The 6,483-nt window shown below is 43.3% G+C and overlaps 1 long non-coding RNA gene across 1 annotated transcript in view; it reads right to left on the bottom strand.

Moving 5' to 3' along the window:
* Window positions 1–482: 482 nt before the first annotated feature.
* Window positions 483–6,483, bottom strand: part of LOC138852363 (uncharacterized) — a 98,127-nt gene continuing 92,126 nt past the window's right edge. Inside the window, exon 3 of the long non-coding RNA XR_011391693.1 lies at window positions 483–1,322. This is a non-coding gene — a long non-coding RNA (uncharacterized lncRNA). The remainder of the gene's footprint in view (window positions 1,323–6,483) is intronic.

The raw sequence follows: 6,483 nt of genomic DNA, 5'->3' as shown, positions 1-6,483 counted from the left end.
TACTGATATTATACACCATGTCAGACCAGAGCATGCTGACACTATACACCATGAATGTCCGAGGAGTGAGAGTATGCATGCAGCACACGCGTGGGAGACCTCACTTAGTCAAGCACGTGCAGAAGCTTGAGAAAGTTGAGAGGTTTTACACACACGATACTCCCAGAGCTGAGACCGATCAAACACATAGAAAAACAACTGAAGGAAATTAACCCGACCTCAATGGTAAGAAGAAGACTCGGATATGATCATGACATACACGATATGTCTAAGTATCGTATTTCATGACATACACGATACATCTAAATATCGTATTTCATGACATACACGATACATCTAAGTATCGTATTTCATGACAAACGATATGTCCAAGTATCGTATTTCATGATATACACGATACATCTAAGTATCGTATTTCATGACATACACGATACGTCTAAGTATGGTATTTCATGACAGACGATACTTCGACATATCAACAGGGTGGTGCACGACTCCTCAAGCTTCCACCAACAGTAGACAACAAAAAAACTGCCGGAATAAAAACAAAAGGAAACTAGAACACTATTGGCTACAGCTTAATGATCAGCCACCTTAATGTTAACTTTGCGTTTATCGTACCTCTGATGACTTTCCAGAGTTTTTCTACATCCAGAGCCCGACCCTGGGCCAGGCTTGTCTGGTGCTTGCCTGGTTAGCTAGGCTGTTGCTGCTGGCGGCCCGCTGGCCCACATCTGGCACTTGGTGGAGATACTTGTTGGCGTTTGCATCTCGCATACAGGAGTGGCTGTACCTGATGGTGCACCTACCTGTATGGTCATGATGGAGTGGTTGTACCTGATGGTGCACCTACCTGTATGGTCATGATGGAGTGGTTGTACCTGATGGTGTACCTACCTGTATGGTCAGACTGGAGTGGTTGTACCTGATGGTGTACCTACCTGTATGGTCAGGCTGGAGTGGTTGTACCTGATGGTGTACCTACCTGTATGGTCAGGATGGAGTGTACTTAATGGTGCACCTACCTGTATGGTCAGGATGGAATGTACTTAATGGTGCACCTACCTGTACGGTCAGGATGGAGTGTACTTAATGGTCTACCTACCTGTATGGCCAGGATGAAGTGTACCTAATGGTGCACCTACTTGTATGGTTAGGATGAAGTGTACTTAATGGTGCACCTACCTGTATGGTCAGGATGGAGTGTACTTAATGGTGCACCTACCTGTATGGCCAGGATGGAGCGGGCGTGCTCGTGCACCAGGTAGGTGAAGGGGCCAGGAACGGACACATGAAAGTCCATCACACCACCGCTGCCGCCCCTGAAACAAGTACAAAAATTAGATAAGCTTTATAAATATGCATAAATTGTGTGTGTGTGTGTGTGTGTGTGTGTGTGTGTGTGTGTGTGTGTGTGTGTGTGTGTGTGTGTGTGTGTGTGCTTGTTTTAGGTTATTGTAAAATTAGGTTTGCCTTAAAACAGCTTAAATTTGACGAGTCTGCTTAAACAGTTTTGTTTTGATGGAGACCAGTTATTCTGATTGGTAATTGTTCCTAATTGTTTTAGCATTATTATTATTATTATAATCAAAAAGAAGCGCTAAGCCACAAGGACTATACAGCATTGTTTTAGCAATGACGATGGAGTTTGATACTCGGAAACGTTTGTATGATAGATGAAGATGCTTGGATATTGAACCAAAAAGTTTACCACGAGTTGGTGCTCTCTTATTTATTTGCCTTAGATTTGCACGAGTTAAACATATTCCTAGTCGGACGAGTTTTATTAAGGCTGAGTGGACTAGAGGTGAGGCTACTGGCCTGCCAAGAATTCGAACCTGGTTCATCTCATGAGAGGTGGGTTAGCTGTTGCTTGCTCCAGCTACAGCACTGTGACTTTTATTGGTCACAGATGTAGACAGAACACCCAACCAGGTCACATAAATACCAATAAAAATGTCTTCGAGAAGCAGAACGAGCTTGGGAACGACTCCTAACAGGGCAGTAGGCTCAGCAACCACCCAGGGAGGCACTTACTGTCTTGCGCATTTGTCAAACGGATTCCTGTTAAACGTTTTGCACTCTTGCAGGATTGCGGATCTTTTCCTTCTGGTGAACATGCAAGATAGCACTTAAATATTACAAACTTTTGTTTATATAACGAATACATACCGCTTTACCGACTGTATGCTTCTTAATACTCTCTTTTTCTTGTAATATTTATGAGGTCTGATCAAAGACCGGGCCCACGGGATCATTAACAAATGTAAATACGATCAAAATTAATGCACATCAGTTAAATGAATGAGGCTGGACCATGAAATAATTAGGAATCAAAGACGGGGACTCCTTTATGTGATTACCTGATTTTTCTTCAAGGTTTTCAATGAACAGGTTTCAGTTTCACTCACATAGCAAGATGGTTATCAGCTCGTGGTTCTGGCATTATCTTCCCAACAGCCCAGTCTCACACCAGCCACCTTAAGATAGGAAAGGAAATTAGAAACTATTAAGAATCACAGAGGAGTAAAGTCACGTGTATACTAAATGTAAGTAAAAGTTTATAAGAATTACTTGTTATATTACGAGTTCACGAGACAGAGAAAATCAGCAATCCTGCCAAAGTGCAAAAAAATAACAGGTTTCCACGTCACACTCATTTGAGAGGACGGCTGTCTATCACGATACCTGACAGCCGATACCTTCCTGAATGGTTGAGTCTACCAACAACAAGCAACACAATGAACACACAACTACAAGAATAACAGAGTACAAATAAACAAGACAATAAAATACGTAAAGTTGACAAACATAATGCTAGCCTTCAGATTGTGAAGTAGCTCCATGTACTGCAAAGCACACACAAGCAGCGGGTACGAAGCGCCACTGTGGAACCCTCACCATGTCTAGCAATTAAATAACAATGATTAATTCTTAAGGGATTTACCACAAGGTTATTCTCACAGCTAAAGAGTTAGCAAAAGAAGATAGGTAAGTTAAGAAACAGACGAGACACGATCAGATCATAAGGTCATCAACCAGGAAGCCAGGGCCACGGAGGCCATGACTCATGGAGTCAACCATGGTTGGACATAAACAAGGTAAACAAAAATCGAATTTTTGACACAGCACAACCAAAAACTACAAGTGTAAATTTGAATTTGTTTAACTGTATAAATATACCGGTACTGAAAAAAAATAAATAGCGGGCAAAACAGCGGGAGAGATACACCAGTGGAGAGTATCGAGTCCCAAGAGTTGGAGTCTAACCCATAAGCACATAACTTGACAACTGCAGACCAGCCACGCCAGTACACAGTGCCCCGTGAGTCAGCAGCTGGTTGATCCCATTATTGCTATCCTGCCCTACACATCACCTGACTGTTCCCTCATTGTTCTGTCCTGTACATCAGCGGATTGTTCCCTCACTGCTCACCTGCCCTGTACATCACCTGATTGTTCCCTCACTGCTCACCTGCCCTGTACATCACCTGATTGTTCCCTCACTGCTCACCTGCCCTGTACATCACCTGATTGTTCCCTCACTGCTCACCTGCCCTGTACATAACCTGATTGTTCCCTCACTGCTCACCTGCCCTGTACATCACCTGATTGTTCCCTCACTGCTCACCTGCTCTGTACATCACCTGATTGTTCCCTCACTGCTCACCTGCCCTGTACATCACCTGATTGTTCCCTCACTGCTCACCTGCCCTGTACATCACCTGATTGTTCCCTCACTGCTCACCTGCCCTGTAAATCAGCTGATTGTTCCCTCACTGCTCACCTGCCCTGTACATCAGCTGATTGTTCCCTCACTGCTCGCCTGCCCTGTACATCAGCTGATTGTTCCCTCACTGCTCACCTGCCCTGTACATCAGCTGATTGTTCCCTCACTGCTCGCCTGCCCTGTACATCACCTGATTGTTCCCTCACTGCTCACCTGCCCTGTACATCACCTGATTGTTCCCTCACTGCTCGCCTGCCCTGTACATCACCTGATTGTTCCCTCACTGCTCGCCTGCCCTGTACATCACCTGATTGTTCCCTCACTGCTCACCTGCCCTGTACATCACCTGATTGTTCCCTCACTGCTCGCCTGCCCTGTACATCACCTGATTGTTCCCTCACTGCTCACCTGCCCTGTACATCACCTGATTGCTCCCTCACTGCTCGCCTGCCCTGTACATCACCTGATTGTTCCCTCACTGCTCACCTGCCCTGTACATCACCTGATTGTTCCCTCACTGCTCGCCTGCCCTGTACATCACCTGATTGCTCCCTCACTGCTCGCCTGCCCTGTACATCACCTGATTGTTCCCTCACTGCTCGCCTGCCCTGTACATCACCTGATTGCCCAAACAAAAACCCTGAATCCCGTGACGTCACACGCACAGTTGCCAAACACTGATTTATATTTTAACGTTGGTGCTGCCATTGTTTGCCTCTCCCTTGTTCTAGTCCGGCCTTTCTCTTATTTAATTCTATTCTCCGGTTTAACTGTCAAATTAAAAACCCATTCGACTGCCTGAATGAAATGAGTTTTTGTAATTGAAAATAAAATGGACACATTTTTTGCCGGGTTTTCGATTTATGGGAACACTTTCTCCTGCCAAATAAATTTTCATGGATAAATAAATCAAGTTTTCCAAACCTGCCTAAACGTAAATAAAAAAAAGAATACATGCTCGTGTCTCCCATGCCACTGTTTTAATAATGAAAAAGGATTTGTAGTATCCTTGTGGCACGTTTTTTCTTTTGTTAGTTTACTGCTGTAGTTTCTTGTTCTCCTTGCTAATGACGCTGAGAAATCTTTATCTAGTCTAACATTATATGTGTGTGTGTGTGTGAGAGAGAGAGAGAGAGAGAGAGAGAGAGAGAGAGAGAGAGAGAGAGAGAGAGAGAGAGAGAGAGAAACTTAAACGCCTATCTGTGGCACATAACGGATTTTCTTTTGTGAATTTTTACGAAAGATCCTGGCCTAGGAACACAAAGTATGCAACACGGGAGAAACAGATGGGAAACATAGAAGACAGGGAAGCTACAGCTGAGAAACAGTGAAGATAGGAAAGCTACAGGTGAGAAAGTGAAGACAGTGAAGCTGCAGCTGAGAAAGTGAAGACAGGGAAGCTACATATGAGAAACAGTGAAGCTACAGCTGAGAAACATTGAAGACAGAAAAGATACAGCTGAAATATTGACGAGATGGCGGCGGCGGCGGCAACAGGAGGCAAGCAACAGATAATACAATGTTAACAGAGACCAAAAGACATACATGTATTGCAAATGTATACAAGTAAACCGGCATGCACATACACATGCAAATACCTTCATCTCTAACACGTACATGTAAACATATATAACCAACACGAAAAACATGTGTATAACAACACATGCATACACATTACGTATAACCAAAACATACATACATAACCAATATACAGGTATATGTACACATGCATAACACAGAGAGACAAATGTGACCAACGCATACAAGTGTATAATCGATACATAATGCATACACATGAATAACACACGCACGTACAACCAACACACACGCACGTAGAACCGACACACACGCACGTAGAACCGACACACACGCACGTACAACCAACACACACGCACGTAGAACCGACACACGCACGTAGAACCAACACATAGGAACGTTTGTATAACACACGTGTGTAGACTGGGGACCAGAGGCCCTCAAGTATCTTTTACTTATATATTATCAGTTATATCTCTCGTCTCCATTCCAAAGATCAGTTCAAGTGCTTTGTTCAAGACTTCCCCAGTAGTTTAACTGCTTTACTGACACGATGTGGGCTGTAAACCTCTGTATTTTCCAGCTCTGCTATCTCTCCTTCCTTGAAAGACGCTGTGAGCGGGACAATATTCGAGTCGTGATAGCACTACTGATTTGATAAGTATTATCACTGGCATTCCTTCTCATGTTGACAAAGTTCCCATGATCCTCCCCGTCATTTACCTGGCCTTTGCTATATTTCACTTACTATGATCTCTAAATGACAGATCATCTGATATTACTCATAGTTCTTGATTGTTCACTACGGTGTACGAGACGGTCTGCCTACGTTCTGTGTACTCTGCTTGTTTCGATTCTTCATTCTTCTCGTATCTAAGCAGTTAAAATTTGTCCCCATTAAATGCTAATTTTTATTTCCCCACTGGAAAACTTTACTGACATCTGTTTGCAATTTTTATGTCTCTTCTACTAAGGCAGCTTTCATACTTATTTTATCGTCCGCAAAGGATGATACGAAGCTGTGACTCATGTGTTTATCTATGACTGCTCTGAGCATGAGAAACAGCAGAGGTGCCAAGATCGTGCATTGTGGCATTGATTGTTGTTTTCTACTATTACTGTATTCTGCTTGTTAGAAATTTGAATATTTATCTCCTTACTATTCCTGTTATATATGTTAACCTCATTTTATGAGATATCAGACTGAGGGACTGATT

Source organism: Cherax quadricarinatus, chromosome 7 (assembly GCF_038502225.1).
Source record: "Cherax quadricarinatus isolate ZL_2023a chromosome 7, ASM3850222v1, whole genome shotgun sequence".
NCBI classification, from domain to species: domain Eukaryota; kingdom Metazoa; phylum Arthropoda; class Malacostraca; order Decapoda; family Parastacidae; genus Cherax; species Cherax quadricarinatus.
Note: the sequence above shows the minus strand (reverse complement) of the source record. Positions and strands in the feature narration are given on the sequence as shown.